The 17,410-nt window shown below is 42.2% G+C and overlaps 1 pseudogene; it reads right to left on the minus strand.

Annotated features, from left to right (window-relative positions):
- Window positions 1-12,409: 12,409 nt before the first annotated feature.
- Window positions 12,410-14,229, minus strand: LOC128354672 (alpha-1,3-mannosyl-glycoprotein 4-beta-N-acetylglucosaminyltransferase B-like; annotated as a pseudogene).
- Window positions 14,230-17,410: the final 3,181 nt, after the last annotated feature.

Raw genomic sequence — 17,410 nt, forward strand, 5'->3', positions numbered from 1 at the left:
AGGAGAATAAGAAGTTACTGGGCAGCGCCATCTTGAAAATTTCAGGTGCATGCTGGGAAAAATAAAAACTAAAAAGAAATAAAGAGGTTGCTATGGTTAAGAGGGCTGGATCTGGAGGACATTGGTCAATCAAGCTGTCAATCAGGACGTAGCCCCGCCCCCTAATGCATACCCTGCTTTATCGTCACATATAAAATCAGGGAGGCCAAAATGTCCCAAATGAACATCATACTGCATTGAAGAAGGCTTTAAACTAGCGATTGAGACCATAAACACATTTTGAAAACGTTTACTGAGGTTAGAAATCAAGTGAGAAGTTGGTGAATTCTCATTGACTTGTATAGAGACGGTCGCCCCCTGGTGGCCTTTTTGATAGAATGCAGCTCTAAGTTACTTCCTGGTTGGCCTCATTTCAGAGGACCAGAGCCTGGTTTTTATTTTTATTTTATCATATTTTATTAATCTTTATCCTACCTCTGGTGTTTCCTCACTGCAGATTCATGAGAGGTATGACAGCGCTTATTGAGTCATTGTTTATTTCTTACAAGTACCTAAAAATTGTGCTTAAATACTGATTTCACTGACTGTCATACCAGATATACATGAAGTTCATCTATTCATTGAAACAAACTTTAAATGTAAAGATTTATTTACCTCTAAATAAAGTGAGCAAAGCGTCTCCGTACTCTGATTGCTTCACTTCCTGTGAAGCTGAACGCAGCTCAGCAATCTATCACATCCTGCAGGATAATGTCCTACACTCACGTCTCATCACCGCATTCACATCACACTTTTTATGATGCAGAAAAACAGTTTGCTGCCAAATCACCATGTCTTAATTTTAATGAAAACAATCATAAAGCAATCTCATCAGCATCACATGAATATTCACTTTCAACCTGTTCTCCATTCACCCAACTCCTTCTCTCTCTCTCTCCTCCTCCTCCCTCTTACTACTACTAGTACCTCTAACTGTACTACAGTAAAGTACTAGTACCTCTAACTGTACTACAGTAAAGTACTAGTACCTCTAACTGTACTACAGTAATGTACTAGTACCTCTAACTGTACTACAGTAAAGTACTAGTACCTCTAACTGTACTGCAGTAAAGTACTAGTACCTCTAACTGTACTACAGTAAAGTACTAGTACCTCTAACTGTACTGCAGTAAAGTACAAGTACCTCTAACTGTACTACAGTAAAGTACTAGTACCTCTAACTGTACTACAGTAAAGTACAAGTACCTCTAACTGTACTACAGTAAAGTATTAGTACCTCAAACTGTACTACAGTAAAGTACTAGTACCTCTAACTGTACTACAGTAAAGTACTAGTACCTCAAACAGCTTCTGAGGCTTTGAGATAATCTCTGTTGTGATTTGGTGCAATATAAATAAAGTTGACTTGACTTGACACGAGTGTGTGTGTGTGTGTGTGTGTGTGTGTGTGTGTGTGTGTGTGTGTGTGTGTGAGTGTGTGTGTGTGAGAGTGTGTGTGTGTGTGTGTGTGTGTGTGTGTGTGTGTGTGTGTGTGTGTGTGTGTGTGTGTGAGTGTGTGTGTGTGAGAGTGTGTGTGTGTGTGTGTGTGTGTGTGTGTGTGTGTGTGTGTGTGTGTGTGTGTGTGTGTGGTGACGCTGCGAGCTCAGAGCGCTTTACATAACTCTAACCCAGAGTCACATCTGATTGGATGAGCTTTGCCCCGAAGCTCAAAGATGAGTCAAACATTTAAAAATAATGTTTTACAGGAAGAGAAAAGACAGGTTCATGTTTATATGTATGTGTGTGTGTGTGTGTGTGTGTGTGTGTGTGTGTGTGTGTGTGTGTGTGTGTGAGAGTGTGTGTGTGTGTGTGTGTGTGTCATAACTCAGGGACACAAGATTAAAATTGGTAAAATTTTGGCCTTTTTATTTTCACCCTCACATTCCTTCCTTCCTTCCTTCCTTCCCTCCTTCCTTCCCTCCTTCCTTCCTTCCCTCCTTCCTTCCTTCCTTCCCTCCCTCCCTTCCTCCCTCCTTCCTCCCTCTCTCCTTCCCACCTTCCTTCCTTCCTTCCTCTCTCCCTCCCTCCTTCCCATCCTTCCTCCCTCTGTGTATGAAATGAACTATATAAATATAATTAAAGCTGCCTTTAAATGGGAAATGTCTCGCTTGGTATTTAACAGATGTTTAACAGGTCTGAGAGAGATGAGCGACATCATTCCTTCTCTCCTTCCTCTCTCCCTCCCTCCCTCCCTCTCTCCCTTCCTCCCTCCCTTCCTCTCTCCCTCTCTGTCTCGCCTGGTATTTAACCGAAATGTTTAACAGATGTTTAACAGGTCTGAGAGGAAGGAGCGATATCATCAAACTTACCCCTTGATTGACAGCTTGAGAGAAGTCTTTCGCCAGCGCTCCGAGCAGGAAGACGTTGATGGAGACGTTCTGAGACGAAGAGTTCGGCTCGGAGTCTTCTTCTGGAAGATAATCAAATAAATACTCTGTTTCACCCTCTGGAAACAATCAATAATGATCCCATAATAACCCAATAATAATCCCATACTAACCCCATAATAACCCTATAATAACCCCATAATGACCCTATAATAACCCCATAATAACCTTATAATAACCCCATAATAACCCTATAATAACCCCATACTAACCCTATAATAACCCCATACTAACCCCATAATGACCCTATAATAACCCAATAATAACCCTATAATAACCCCATACTAACCCTATAATAACCCAATAATAACCCCATACTAACCTTATAATAACCCCATACTAACCCTATAATAACACCATAATAACCCTATAATAACCCCATAATGACCCCATAATGACCCTATATTAACCCCATAATAACCCCATAATGACCCTATAATAACATCATACTAACCCTATACTAACCCTATAATAACCCCATAATAACCCTATAACAACACCATACTAACCCTATAATAACCCCATAATGACCCTATAATGACCCCATTATAGCCCTATCATAACCCCATAATGACCCTATAATAACCTCATAATAACCCCATAATGACCCTATAATGACCCCATAGTAACCCCATAATAACCCCATAGTAACCCTATAATAACCCCATAATAACCCCACAATAACCCCCATAATAACCCTATAATAACCCCATAATAACCCTATAATAACCCTCTATAATAACTCGGAACGGATACCTTGAAGGACAGTCTTCAGGATGAAGTCGTCAGAGGCCTGTGACACCAGCGGGCCTTTATGAACCACTTTCCCCTGTTAGAAAAAAAACAAAAAAAAAAAACATCCGACTTCATCACAAACGGAGGAGCAGAAAGAGTGAAGGAGCGGAGAGAGTGAAGGAGTAGAGAGAGTGAAGGAGCAGAGAGAGTGAAGGAGTAGAGAGAGTGAAGGAGTAGAGAGAGTGAAGGAGCGGAGCGGAGCGTCAAAAAGCATCAAAGCTTCTTCAGAGAGCCGAGCCGCCGCTGACGAACGCCGGCAGACAGAAGGTGGATTATTCTGCTGCTTTGGTTTTATATGAATATATTCCTGCAGCATACTAATCAACAAGCAGAACGTATTTCCTCATGAGGAGGGGAGAAAAGAAAAGGTGGATGTGAGCAGATGGTGGCAGGTGATAGACGGATGAAAGGAGAAGAAAGAGAGAAATACACAGATAGCAGGAAGTGAAGGAAAACACGAAATACTCATTAACTTTGCTGCAGTTTAACCCTCCTGTTGTCCTCGAGTCAAGGAAGGAAGGGAGGAAGGAAGGGAGGGAGGAAGAAGGGAAGGGAGGAAAGGAGGGAGGAAGGAAGGGAGGGAGAAGGGAAGGAGGAAGGAATGAAGGAAGAAGGAAAGAAAGGAGGAAGGGAGGAAGGAAGGAAGGAAGGAAGGAAGGAAGAAGGAAAGAAAGGAGGAAGGGAGGATGGAGGGAGGAAAGGAGAGAGAAAGGACAGAAGGGAGGGAGGAAAGACGGGAGGAAGGAAGGGAGGGAGAAGGGAAGGAAGAAGGAAGGAAAGAAGGAAGTTTCTTCCCCAGAGCCATCCAGAGTTTGGGTTAAACTAAACACATCACAATCACCCTGACAACCATGAGAATCACCATGACAACCATGAGAATCACCATGACAACCATGACAACCACCCTGACAACCATGAGACAATATGTGTACAATAATGTTTTTATTCTATTGTTTCTATCACACACTCAACACTAAATGTTTCTATTATTCATATTTCCATTGATGGATTGTGTACTGCATTATGTGTGTGTGTGTGTGTGTGTGTGTGTGTGTGTGTGTGCGTGTGCGTGTTGCTATGTCACTGTGATGAGCCCTGCTATACTGTTGTACTGGTTACACAATAGGTGCGTTTCCACTGCAGGAACTTCGGGGTAATTTTACGGGGCCTCGTTGGTGCGTGTCTCCACTGGAGGAACCTCCCCCACACACAGGACCATTTACAGGAACTTTTACGGGGGCTAACTTAGTACCTACTCCAGGGTGGGTACTCCGTTGGCCCTGAAAAGCTCCTGGGTAGGGCTGGAGGTTAACCTGGCGCTGATTGGCTAAACCTAGAGCAGGCACCAAAACAACTGGCATTTTTAAAATCCAGCAGAAGGGGAGCATTAGCCTGGAGGATGTACGACAAATGGACCAACGATGAGGTGCAGGCATTGATTGCCGTCTACGGCAACGAAGAGATTCAGAAAAATCTATCAGGACATATCAGCGCACAACGATTACGTGGCGATGGAAACTCAGGGTTAGGGTTAGTTGGTCAATCAACCTGTCAATCAGGACGTAGCCACGCCCTAATGCATACCCTGCTTTATCGTCACATATAAAATCAGGGAGGCCAAAATGTCCCAAATGAACATCATACTGCATTGAAGAAGGCTTTAAACTAGCGATTGAGACCATAAACACATTTTGAAAACGTTTACTGAGGTTAGAAATCAAGTGAGAAGTTGGTGAATTCTCCATTGACTTGTATAGAGACGGTCGCCCCCTGGTGGCCTTTTGATAGAATGCAGCTCTAAGTTACTTCCTGGTTGGCCTCATTTCAGAGGACCAGAGCTCCCCGCCTGGTATGAACATTTCTCTTCTCCTGAGCTTACGATTGAGCTCTTTTAAAGCACTTTACATTTTAATCTTTCATGTCCTTTTAATGATTTTATGCTGCAATCTTATATTTAATGCTCTATTCTAGTATTTTATTTCTCTCTCTTTCTCTGTACTTTGTTTATATTTTATATTTTTACTATTATTGGGTTTTATTCTTACTGTTAAATGTTTGTTTTGTGTATGCCTTTTAACATGACTGTATTATAGTATTATAGTATTATAGTATTATTGCTGCTGGTTGTAAATGTACCGTCTGATGTAAACTCACCTTCACTGTTCTGTCGCTGCAGTCGGTGCTGATGCTGATGACAGAGACGGGGATCCTGGTCAGGTGAGCAGGTACCTGGACGTTTGGCCCCGCCCCCTCCGACAGCACACAGACAGGCATGACGTCACCTGACAGACAGAAATACACACTATTCATTTATTAACCAACACACACACACACACACACACACACACACACACACACAAGGTGACGGCCATTGGCGAAGTTTGGGGGGGTTCCCAGGGTGTCTATAGTCTACACAGTGTTCAGATTACGCACTGTATAAGTACCCGGCAGCCCAGTCAGTATAACAGTTCATATATAATGCAAACAGGTGGCCAGATTCATTGCCCGCTATGCATTATGGAATCAAATTTCATATAGATATTTCACAATTGTTACATTTCCCGCGACTGAATGTGCGTTGCCTGGTAACGGTTAGTGCGTTGCCTGGTAACGGTTAGTGCGTTGCCTGGTAACGATGTGTTCAGGGGTTCTTTCATTTATTTTTTTTGACAGCTGGAAAGCCAAAACATTACTTCAAACCACAGTAGAGGTAAAAGAAAGTTTTAAGTGATCAAAAAGCAGGATAAGACACCCAGGTAGCAGCAGATTGCTTTTTGTCCAAACATCCGCCACTGAGTGTTGTAAAGTTTAAATGTTAATATTTATTTTTAAAAAACATAAATGTAATCATTTCCAAAATTCAGAATAAAATGTTTTTACCTAACGAAATTATCTGCTTCAATCCATATTTGCTGCTGTTTAGCATTTAAAACAACATTTTGACTTCTCCTGCGAGAGCAATCTAATAATAATAATAATAAGATTAGGCCTGGGCCGGTATGAGATTCTGCCGGTATGATAACCATGAGCAAAGGTATTGGTTTCACGGTATGGTGGTATTGTGATTCCAGCTCTAAAATGTTCCTAAAAGGAAGAAACATAAAGACAGACATGTTAATTTAACCTGAATCTGTAATGACAGTGTGAGGGGTCATGATACTCTACGCTGCAGCTGCTCCACCTGAGGGATTTCTGACCAGCACTTCCTGTCTTTGACCAGCACTTCCTGTCTTTGACCAGACTAAAAACAGCTCATACCTTAGGAACGGTATGAGGAAGGAAAGGAAGGAGGGAAGGAAAGACAAAAGGAAGGAAGGAAGGAAGGAATTGAAGGAGGGAAAATGGATTAGGAAGGAAAGGAAGGAGGGAAGGAAAGACAAAAGGGCCATCACATCTTGACCCCGGTCGGCACCGCAGCTGTCGCCGCTGGCAATCCCTGGGGGGGGGGGGGGTCAACTTCCCAGCGATCTAGGAGATAAAAGTGTGGGGCCCAAACAGCCAGTGCTTCCCGTTTTCCCAAGACACGAAATTGGAAATAGAAATCGTTGCTTTTCTGCTTTTTTCTATAACAAGCATCCATGGCTGGAGTTCTCCGTTTCAAGGGACGCAGTGTTTTGTTTTTGTTGCCGCCATTTTTCCACGGAGATTGGAGAAGAAGACGCACTAGCTAAACAAGGCGGGCGATGTTGGAGTAAACTAACTGAGAGGCTGATAAGGCATAGCTCTAGTGAAAAACACAAGGCCTGCATGAGACTGTGGGAGGGCTACAAGGAAACTGAAAAACATGGATCTGTCAGAGTTCACTTGTCCACCTGTCACCAGAACACGGCGGATAAAAACAGGGACTATTTGACAAAGGTGGTGGATGTCGTTAAGCTGCTGTCTCAACTGGACCTCCCTTTCCGTGGACATCGGGAAATACAAAAGGAGAAAAAAGGTAATACAAGAAAAGAAAAACGAAAAAAAAGCACACAAATACAGTAGTAGCCACTTCAATAGCGCGTCCTTTTTTAAATCAGACTGGGTTTGTCTCATGGGTTATTTCTTGGTTTGACAGTGACAGTGATCAGTCAGAGGAATTATTAAGTGTCCGCGAGTGTTTCCTGTGACGAACGGTGTCCTGTCAGATGTACGGCAGCTTCAATTGCATCCTTACTTTCTAATGGATTAACTATATTGTACCCTTCATTAGGCGACTTTATACAGAAGTAAAACAAGTAATATTAGTGTATATAATATTTAGCCTCGTATTTTAATCAGGTTTAATCACATGGTTGTAATGTGATAAATCCAGTTAATTTTTTTAACCGTTGGACAGGCTAGTCTTTTCTATGAGCAGTGGGTCTAAACACACTGCTCCTCCCCGTGGATAAATGAGGCATTGCAGCTGGTTTTCACTCGGGCAACTTAGGGGCGTTTCCAGTCGGGGCCTCATTGACCACGTCATCTCTGGGGGATCGCATTATCCCCCTGCTTCCATTATCGGCCAGCCAAGGACCGGTCAAGGACCAGTCAAGGAGCCATCAAGGAAACACGGGAACTTTGAAATGGCTTCATCTGTACAGTTGATACAGAAGCAGATACAAGCAAGCCGGATGATGGTGAAACAAATGGAAACTTTTTGAGTTTGTGCGACTTCCTCTGCAAGTATGACCCAAGTTTCCGCAAAATGCATGATGAGAAGTACTTTAATTGTACAAGTTCAGATTTACAAAACGAGGTCATCTCTTTGTGTGCAGAGCTAGTCAGAGAGGAAATAGCAAATGCAGTGCGTGATGAGGCCAAATCATCAAAGTCTGAACAACTGTCTGTGTGTATCCGATATGCAGAAAAGCTTAAAGAGGTTAAAGAGCGATTAATTTGCTTCATTGACTGCTCTGCCTCCCGAGATGCTGCTGGGATTGTTGGGGGTATCAAGAAGGGGTTGGAGTCAATTGGACTGCAGGACGTCCCGATAGTCGCACAGCCGTATGATGGGGCCTCAGTTATGTCTGGGCACTTAACTGGAGTGCAACAGCGAATAAAGGAAGATTATCCCTTTGCCATCTACATACACTGCATGGCCCATAAACTTAACCTGGTCCTGGTAGAATCATGTACAGTCAACAGAGACATCAAAATGACGCTGAATGTGGTTGACAAGCTGTACTCCGTGTTTTCTGAACCAAGCAACCACCACAGGTTTCTGGCGATGCAGAAAGCACTCCAAATGAAGCCAAAGGAAATTGGGCAGCCCAGTGACACGCATTGGGCGAGCAAATGGAGATGCGTCTATGCTGTAAAATCACAATATGTGGCTATCATACACATAACCCTACCTGCAGTCGCCTGTAGGCTATCCTGATCTATTTTCATGTATGAATCCTTGTGTTGCAGCCTATAGCTAGACATTACATTTCTAGTTATTTGGCGGATCGACTGAGTTAGACTCTAATTTCTGCATTAATTTAACAGTTTTTAGGGTTAGTCATCTAACTCTAACTCTAACTAGTCAGACTCAGGTTAAAATAAATAAATAAATGTCTTCTGTTTTGTTTCTAATTTATTTTATTATTATCATTTTGGAAGTTTTATCTTCCCGTTTGATTTTATTTATACACCATGATTTCTTTTTTATTTCACTTCAGTTTATTTCAACCTTTTTTTTTACTTTTCTCTTATTTATTTTAAACATTTATATCATTCTTATTTTCTGCATTGATCTCAACTTTTTCTTTTTTTTATTTTGTAATATGTTCTTGTTTTTTTTCTTCTTCCTTTTCTTTATTTTGTCACTTTTTATTTGCCTTGTTTTATGATCAGCTGTGAAACAGTTTGACCTGCATTAACCTGAATGAAAGCTGCTGTATAAATAAACTCTGATTGATTGATTGATTGATGTGTGAACAGCACTGATCTGACATCTCTGCTTTTAAAGGTGTTTGCTTTGACGACTCGTTACGGGAATAAAAACCTCTGACAGGAAACACCGGATCCATGTCGACCATGCAGTGTGTGTGTGTGTGTGTGTGTGTGTGTGTGTAAAGTCTGTGAGGCGTTTCAGAGAGAAACCCGGGGAAGCTTCGGTCGTGTTCCCAGCAGGTAGCACGTTGCTTCCTGTCAGAGCTCGTTAGTTTGATCTCAGCCAGATTTGACCGGAGAGTCCCTCGGTGCCTTGGGGGGGGGGCAGAGAGGGAGTATGGGGGGGCATGAGGGGGGGGGTGGCGGTGGCGGGAACAGCCTGCGAGGCAGACGAGCTGCTCACTCGACCGGACAGTCAGGAGCTGCTCAGTCAGGCAGAAAAATAAAAAATAAAAATAAAATGTAAAGCGCTTTGATTTAGACGGGGGGGGGGGGGGGGGGGGGGGGTTAGGGTTAGAGGGGGGACATTCATTCATGAGCTCGGAGCTGATCTGTGGGAACGCTATAAAACACACGATTAAACATCCAAAACATCCCAAACATCCCAAACCTCACAGACATCAAACAGCTGCAACCATTCATCAATTAATCACCAACTATTGTAATCACTGATTGATCGTTTCCAGCTTCTTATACGTGAAGGTTTCCTGGTTTCTTTTAGTCCTCTGTGATTTACAGGGATGAGTTACTGATATCAAACAATCGATTCTGCTTATTGATCCGATTCCTGATCACTTCTCTTTGTGGGAAAGAAACATTTCTATTGATAACAGCTGTTTTATTATCTCCACTGTCTATATATTTGTTGATGTTATTGCGATTTTAAATATATTGCAATTCATTTCCTTTTTACACCTGCAAATGATTCCCCCAAAGGAAAAAAAACACATTGTCAGCTCGAGCTGGACGATGTGGATAAAAACACAATATCATTATATTTTTGACCAAACGATATTGTAGAGATGACATATGTGCCACCAGAAACTGATGTTTCCCCTGTCCTTCTTTTCGTTCCTTCCTGTGAGATTTAAACTTACAACCCAGGTTTGTGGATGGCTTCAGCTCACCAAGAGACTGAAAATGGAAATAAACTTTGACTATATATATATATATATGAACTTAAACTTAGACAGCAAGGTCCATTTTGTATCTAATGAATCATACATTATTAGCCTAACTATTAAAATATACAATTATGCTCATCCACATTTCAGGTAGTTTACTTCACTGTTTGAAATTTGCTGACTGGGGTATACCACAGAGAACCATGTTTTTAGATCATTTCAATTCTTTCTGTTATCTCACTCTCTCTGGATATAACGGTACCACCAATAAAATAACCAGTAACGTTAATTATACTCACACACCATGAGTGCGTGGCTTAACAAGCTCTTAATGACTGAGGCTGGCCAGCTGTTAAACTCCAAGGTCCCCCAATTGGAGAGGGTAACGGCTGCGGGAAGGCCCCGCCTACAAATGTCCAGCCCCGCCCATAATCTACATCTATAAATTCTCCCCAAGTTGCTCCATCCCCTCCCATCTTCCCTACCGACTAAAACATAGGAGAGAAGACAAAGACAAGACACACCTGTTGTCTTATTGGACTGTTTATAAAGCATGAAGTATAAAATGATCACACAATTCTGTGTTACGGCCCATTTATGCTTAACGTTAAATACGGATACGGACCAAACGGAGCAGTACCACCGGAAACCGTGGGGGGGGGGCAGTGTTGCTGTCACTACTCCATACGTAGCTCTAGTGAGACACGAAGAAGAAATAACAATGGTTACCTGCCTTCCCGCAGCCGTTAGTAGTTGGCTTTCTGTCGGACGCATGAAATGAAGTTCGTTTCGTGTATGATCAATTTGCTTCCTTACAGTTAGCCAATCATGTGTCTGGCACAAATGGTTAAAACGAGGTGTCAATCATCCAAATCGACCAATCCCCTGCCGAGATATTAGCCTGCGTCTTCCGGAGCTAAATCCGGCGATAGCTTCCTTTACGCATGAGTGTACACCAAGCGCTACTGCTCATTGCGGGTGGAGTGAGAGACGGTAGCAATATTTGAGAGGGTTTGTTGAGAGTTTTTCAGTATTTTTGATCATTTATTTAAACGAAAATGGCAGGACGTCGTCCAGACAAACTGTGGATATGGATGTGTGCCAAGACAGCCATTTTGGAGAGTTCACCAAAGCGGTCTGTACTAAAACCTCTGTAATTTTGCTCTGCTTCACTTTATAAAAGGACCAAACTTGGCAGAGATAATGGTCACACGTACTATGATTTGATTTACAGTTTTAGCTCCACCCTCATCATTTCAAAGAGATATTCATTGAAAATGTGTGATTTTTTTTTTTTTTTTTTAGGCGGAAATTAAATATCATTAATGCTTGTGTGCCATCTGAATTTACTCTGAGCCAGTGACATATATACTGATACTTACACATCTGAACAAATTTCACAAGTGTTCCCTTTATTATGACACCAAAATTATTCAAATAGACCTTGTAGATGAAGAGATATACTCTCCCTTTCGAGCAGAAACCTAAAAAAGAGGCTAGAGCAACAATTTGGGTTATTCATGGCGTGTGAAGAGAATACTAATTCGATAAGAATAGTCAGCGATATAGAAATATAGATTCAGGTCAAGCTAAATTGACTAATTGATTAAGCGAGCACGAGTTGTTAACAAGAGCTAGGATTAGGCTAACGGTTAGCAGGTAGCGCTACCTTTACACGTAATAAACGCCGCCTCGCCAAAGGCTATACATCAAATAAATAGCATAGCTAGCATTTTCCAACAACATTAATACTTACTACACATATGGAAGCTTCTTATATAGCTCATAATATTTCGTGTGGTTTTCCATGGATGTTTTTTTATTCTTTTATTTGTTACAACAAAATAAAATGTAATAAATTACTCAGTGAGTACCTCTTCTGTTTTAAACAATAAACTCTTTGATCAGTGGAGTGTCTTTAAGCAGCTACTCTGAGCCAGCAATGTAGCTGTCAATTCACAACGAAAGATTAATTCCCTTCCAAATAATAACCCTAACCCTAACCCTAACTCAACATGTGCGTCACTTCAGTCTGTATCAAAAACTAAAACCTAAACGTAGTTCCACAGTAACGGTCGGTTTAGGCACTTCTTGTAAACCTTGTTAGAAAAAAAAAAGAAGGAAAAAAGTCCTTGTAGTGGTCATCTCTGTCCAGCAGGAGGTGCAGTTTGTTCAGGGGAAGGTGTGTGGACAGCTGCGTGTGATTCTTCTTCTCTGTGGTCTTCAAACTTTAATGTGTATTTCACTCAGAAGAGCCCAGACGTCAGAATGGGACTGAACCAGCCGTAGTGCTGAGATCGGCTGCAGCGCTTCTCCGATTTTACCCTGAGCTACTCCGTTCTCAAACACACCGATAACGATGAAGCCAGTCAGATGTGTGTTGAGGAGATGAGCTAGTAGCTATTTTGTCTTGCGCTGATACATTACTGGGCAGCATTTCCACTGTGGTGTTGTAGAATTAATCTCCACTGGTCTCTATAGTTCCACTGCGAAACAGGTATTCAGACACATGTATTGGCTGGGTTGAACAGGATGTATTCCCCCTTGACGGGTGTTAACGCCCACAGGAAGTCTTGTCCTCCATAGGCTCGTTCCAGACTGTGATGCTGGTAATGTTTCAGGCTGCTGCTTAGCTTTGCTGCTGGGTTACTGTGGGCCCGGTACAGAGTCTGCTTCCCAAAGTCCTTATCCTTCAGATGTTGTAGCTTCCCAAACAGAGAGGAGTACAGGCCTACATGCTGGAAGAGGGAAGGCTTGTACGTCTGCTTGAGTCTTGCCTTCTGTTCATTACAGTCTTTCAGATCTTTCTCGGGGTTGCATTCTTTCACCCATAAAATGTGGTCCAACAGCCAGTCGATGGGTTTGTCTCTGTGGAACATCAGGAAGAACTCGGCGATCATCGGGAGGTCACGGGTTCGAAACATCTTGCCTATAAACCCAAGCTGGGAGAACTCCAGGAAGAGCCATTGTTTGGATGCTTACTGGTAGGCGTAGGTCTTCATGGCATTATAGTAGTCTTCCCTTGCAACAACATCATCCTCTAACTGAACATAGAAGGTGCCCTTGTCCTGAGCGTATAGCACGAGGAAACTGAAGTCCAGGTTCTGCTTGGTTCTCCATTTGACTCTGTCCTTTGTGTCTCCAAACGTCTCTTCGAGGCTGGAGAAGTCAGGGTAGTAATACTGTGAGGGAGGGACCACCTCCAACAGCCCAGACTGCGACTCCTTGGGAACATTCTTCCTGATTGTCTCTGCTATGCTGTCCACATACTCTGAGTCCGCCTCAGCAACGAAGACAATGATGAGGAGATCTTGGCGTTGTGAGAAAGTCAGCCTGAAAAGCAGAGAGCTGAGTGTGCTGACCAGGTAGCTCTGCTTCTCACGCTTCACTGAATGCCCAGCACCATGGACTAAGGCTGCTCAATTAATCGATATTTGATCGTGATTACGATTTAGGTGCCAAACGATCTCAAAACTAATAAAATTGGGGGGAAACGATTTTTAATAATAATGAGATAGCGCTCAATAATAAAGGCTTTATTTTGAAAAGCTCAGACAGGAAGCCGTAACTCTGTTAGTTTAACAGAAGCTGAAACAGTGAAATGTTTTAACTGTAAATAAAAGTGCAGAGTTTCCAGCCTGCGTCAGACGATGCTGAGTTTACTACCGTCATGGTAACTCGCTCAGCTCTAATATCTCTGCACATGTTCTGCTGTGTGTTGCGTTAAGCGGCAGATAAAAGGCTGCTGCTGGGAGAGTAAATTAATTAAGCTGAATGAACAAGAAATGTCCAATAAATGCAGCATGTTTCTAAAGTTTAAAAAAATAGTTTTAATAATCGTGATTTCAATTTTGACCCAAATAATCGTGATTATGATTTTTTCCATAATCGAGCAGCCCTACCATGGACACTACGCGGCGTCCCTGTCCAACGACTACGTTGGGCTTAATGCTGTCTGGATGTTGTCTGAGGTGAGGCATATAGATGTAAATGTTGGGCAGGAGGAATGTCTGTTGACCTGAATCACCCATCGGCTGCCTCATTGTTTCTTTAGTTATGGAGATGGGGTGGACACGGGGTGGACACAGGGTGGGTTATTAAGTATATGATGTATTATATAGCTCTTCTAAACTACTGCTCCATTTTTGTACTTTTGACAGGGAGACAACTCAGAAGTAGTGAATTCTGCAAGACACCTCCTACATTTGCTTGCAAATTTCACACCTTCCCCTGGCCCAGTTGGGCTCAGTGCCCAACACAGAGCAACCCCTGTTAGGCTTAGTGTCCAACAGCAAACTGCCCCATAGACTCCAAGGTGTCAACAAATAACACACACCCAGATTAACATGTATAACAATTCAATCATTTGACCCCTGAGCTATAGTACCATGTTCATTTAAATGTTGACTACTCGGCATAAAATAATGTGATGCATCTTCCGAACACGGTGTCATTCTAGCAGACAGGGAACGAGTCAGGAAAGAGGGAGAGATGGCCGACCCAGTGTCCACACTGAGATGACAAGGTCTTTCACTGTAATTGGTTTCTTTGTCAGACTGACTTGTTGTCCCTTACATTCATCAATTTAAATTCTCACAAACTATAGCTAGTGAGATGTATACTTGTATTGTGTAATGTCAAATTAAAACATTCTCATCATCACAGGTCTTTTCCTGCCCTTTTTGGAGCCAAGGGAAAGCGCTGGTGCCTTCGAGGGCCTTCCAACCACTTATCACAAGTGAAGGAAACACAATTCACATTTTATCTTTTACCAAAGCTTGTTGAGCACACTCCCAAAGGCAGTGAAGAAGTTTGCCATCTGCAAGCTGGTTTGGGACGCAGGTCCACATTGATACCTGAAAACTACATCCATGATGAGGTGAGGCAACATTGACAAGAAAATATATTTTTTGTCATCTAATATTGTAATATAGTCCACTATTCAAAACCAGTGTTCTTTTATCAATATGATGGTATGATTTATATTACTCTTGAAGGTATGCTCAACCCTCAAAGATCTTTATCCAAAACTGGAAAGTGTGTCTGGGGGCTGGTTGATTTACAAAGCAGCAGGGTACAATAATATAATATAATAATCTCAATATGAGTGATTACTGTCACATTTCAATAGAATTTAACTATTAAACTACTTTTCGTGTTAGGAGGATGGGGTTCTCGAAAATTATACATGGTGTCTCCTGAGGACAGTGGATATACTGGGCTAATGCTGAAGACTGCAAGTACAGGTGGAAAGGGTGTCCTATATATTGCACCAATACAGGAGGAACTGGACAGTCAACCACTGCCTCCTGACTCCACGTCCTTCTTCAACATGCCAAAGGCAATGTGCCACTCCTGTCAAACCAGCTATCCGCTACAGATACTAGCGCTGCATGTTGAAACACGTAAGCCTTATACACAGGAGGTATGTACAGAGCCATTGTATGGATAATGTTGGGAGAGTTACATGAGTGGAGTGATTCTTTGTGTTCAAATAGATGGTTGCAGGCATTGAGCAGAAGCTGTGTGAGGGTGACCAGACTGGAAAATGTCCCAAATATTCTATGTCGGATCTTGATCAAACCAACTTAAGGTATGCCATGCATACATACAGTGGAGTCCTCAAACAAGATTTTGTTTACATGTTATCATGGCTTCAGTAGGCTGAAACAGAGGAAGCTCCCGCACACTGTCTTAACACGCAAGTTTACGTGTTGTGTTATTATGACGTCACCCGGTGTGAGCTCTGATTGGCCCACGTGGTCCATTGAGTCTATTTAAATTGCTTCCTCGTTTCACACCGTAACATAACCTGATGAAGGTCCCAGCGACCAAAACGTTGTTCTCTGATTAAACTTTATATGCAAATTAACATAACCAACATGTTATTCAGTGTTTTTGTGTGTGTGTGTGTGTGTCTTTTTAAGGTTGAGTCAGCCACAGAGGCTACCATGACTGAACTGATCGAGGACATTTTGAGATGTGGCTATAAGGAACCTGTTAATGTTGAAAAGAGAGAAGAAATTGTTTTCGGTATAATTGTTTTTTCACTATGCTATAAGATTTACAAACTATACCTCTGTGCTAGTACAGGTAAACCATGTCCAATATTTCATTTACATGATTGTTTGCTTTATCTGTCTCTGAAAAGGTGAACATCCAGAGGTGGGCGACTATCCAGGTCTCCTCTCCCCCAGTACGTTTCTGCAGTGGCTCACAGGACAGGGCCACATTCCTGTCTTACCGGAAGAGAAGAGAAACTTCAGAGTCTTTGTGCAGTTTAATCACACCTGTGACATCCAGTATGGTGAACATAGAGTTTGCTACCCAATAGGGATGGGTCCCGATTTTGGAATATTCGTTGCATTGTAAAAAATGGAATAGTTAATGCGACTAAAGCATAAATAAATATATGAACTATCCTCTTTTTATCTCCTCCTTTTTTGGCATGCAGTTCGGCTCCTATCCACACCAGGGCAGTATAAGATTAGCTATAGCGGTGTGGCTGGGCTAACGTCATAGGGCTAACGTCATAGGGCTAACGTTAGCTAAATGCTCCTCTACAAACGGAAAAACATGCAGAGACTAGTACAGCCTATGTACAGGTATGTTCAGAATTTAGATGTTCAAAATCATTATGAGGTCAGCTCATTTCCCAATTTATTAAGCAGTTTGTGATGCTTATTGAAAGTTGTTTTAACTCGCAAAAGCACATTTTGACCTGTTAACCAGATACGTTGCTGTATGAGAAATCCAGGAGTATCATTTTCCCTTACCATGCCATGTTGCTTTAACATACTGAGTTGAGTTTTAAGGGTAAGGATGTGGCGCAGACCATCATACATATTTATAGTCGTTTTGGGTATAAAAAGAAAACGAACAAGTTGTGAAATTACGAATGGATGTCTCTCTCGCTCTCTCTGTGTGCGTGCGCGTCACGTCGCTCCACCCCCGCCCCCCGAATATTCGAAAATCGGTCGAATAGTTCCACCGATTTTCGAATTGTGTTTTTGCTTGAAATGCCCATCCCTACTACCCAACAGTCGCCGCATGCAGTAATACAATCCGCCTGCCTGTTAAGCATATGCAAACTTATGCTGAGTTCAAACAAGTGATGACAAAGGCCTTCCATCTAGGGCAGGCATTTCATCAGGTTTAGGTGAAATGTTGTGACTACTGATATTTGTTCATTCTTTTTTTAGAAAATCCAATCTGTTCACCCAA

This window comes from Scomber japonicus (genome assembly GCF_027409825.1).
Source record: "Scomber japonicus isolate fScoJap1 chromosome 5 unlocalized genomic scaffold, fScoJap1.pri SUPER_5_unloc_1, whole genome shotgun sequence".
NCBI lineage: Eukaryota > Metazoa > Chordata > Actinopteri > Scombriformes > Scombridae > Scomber > Scomber japonicus.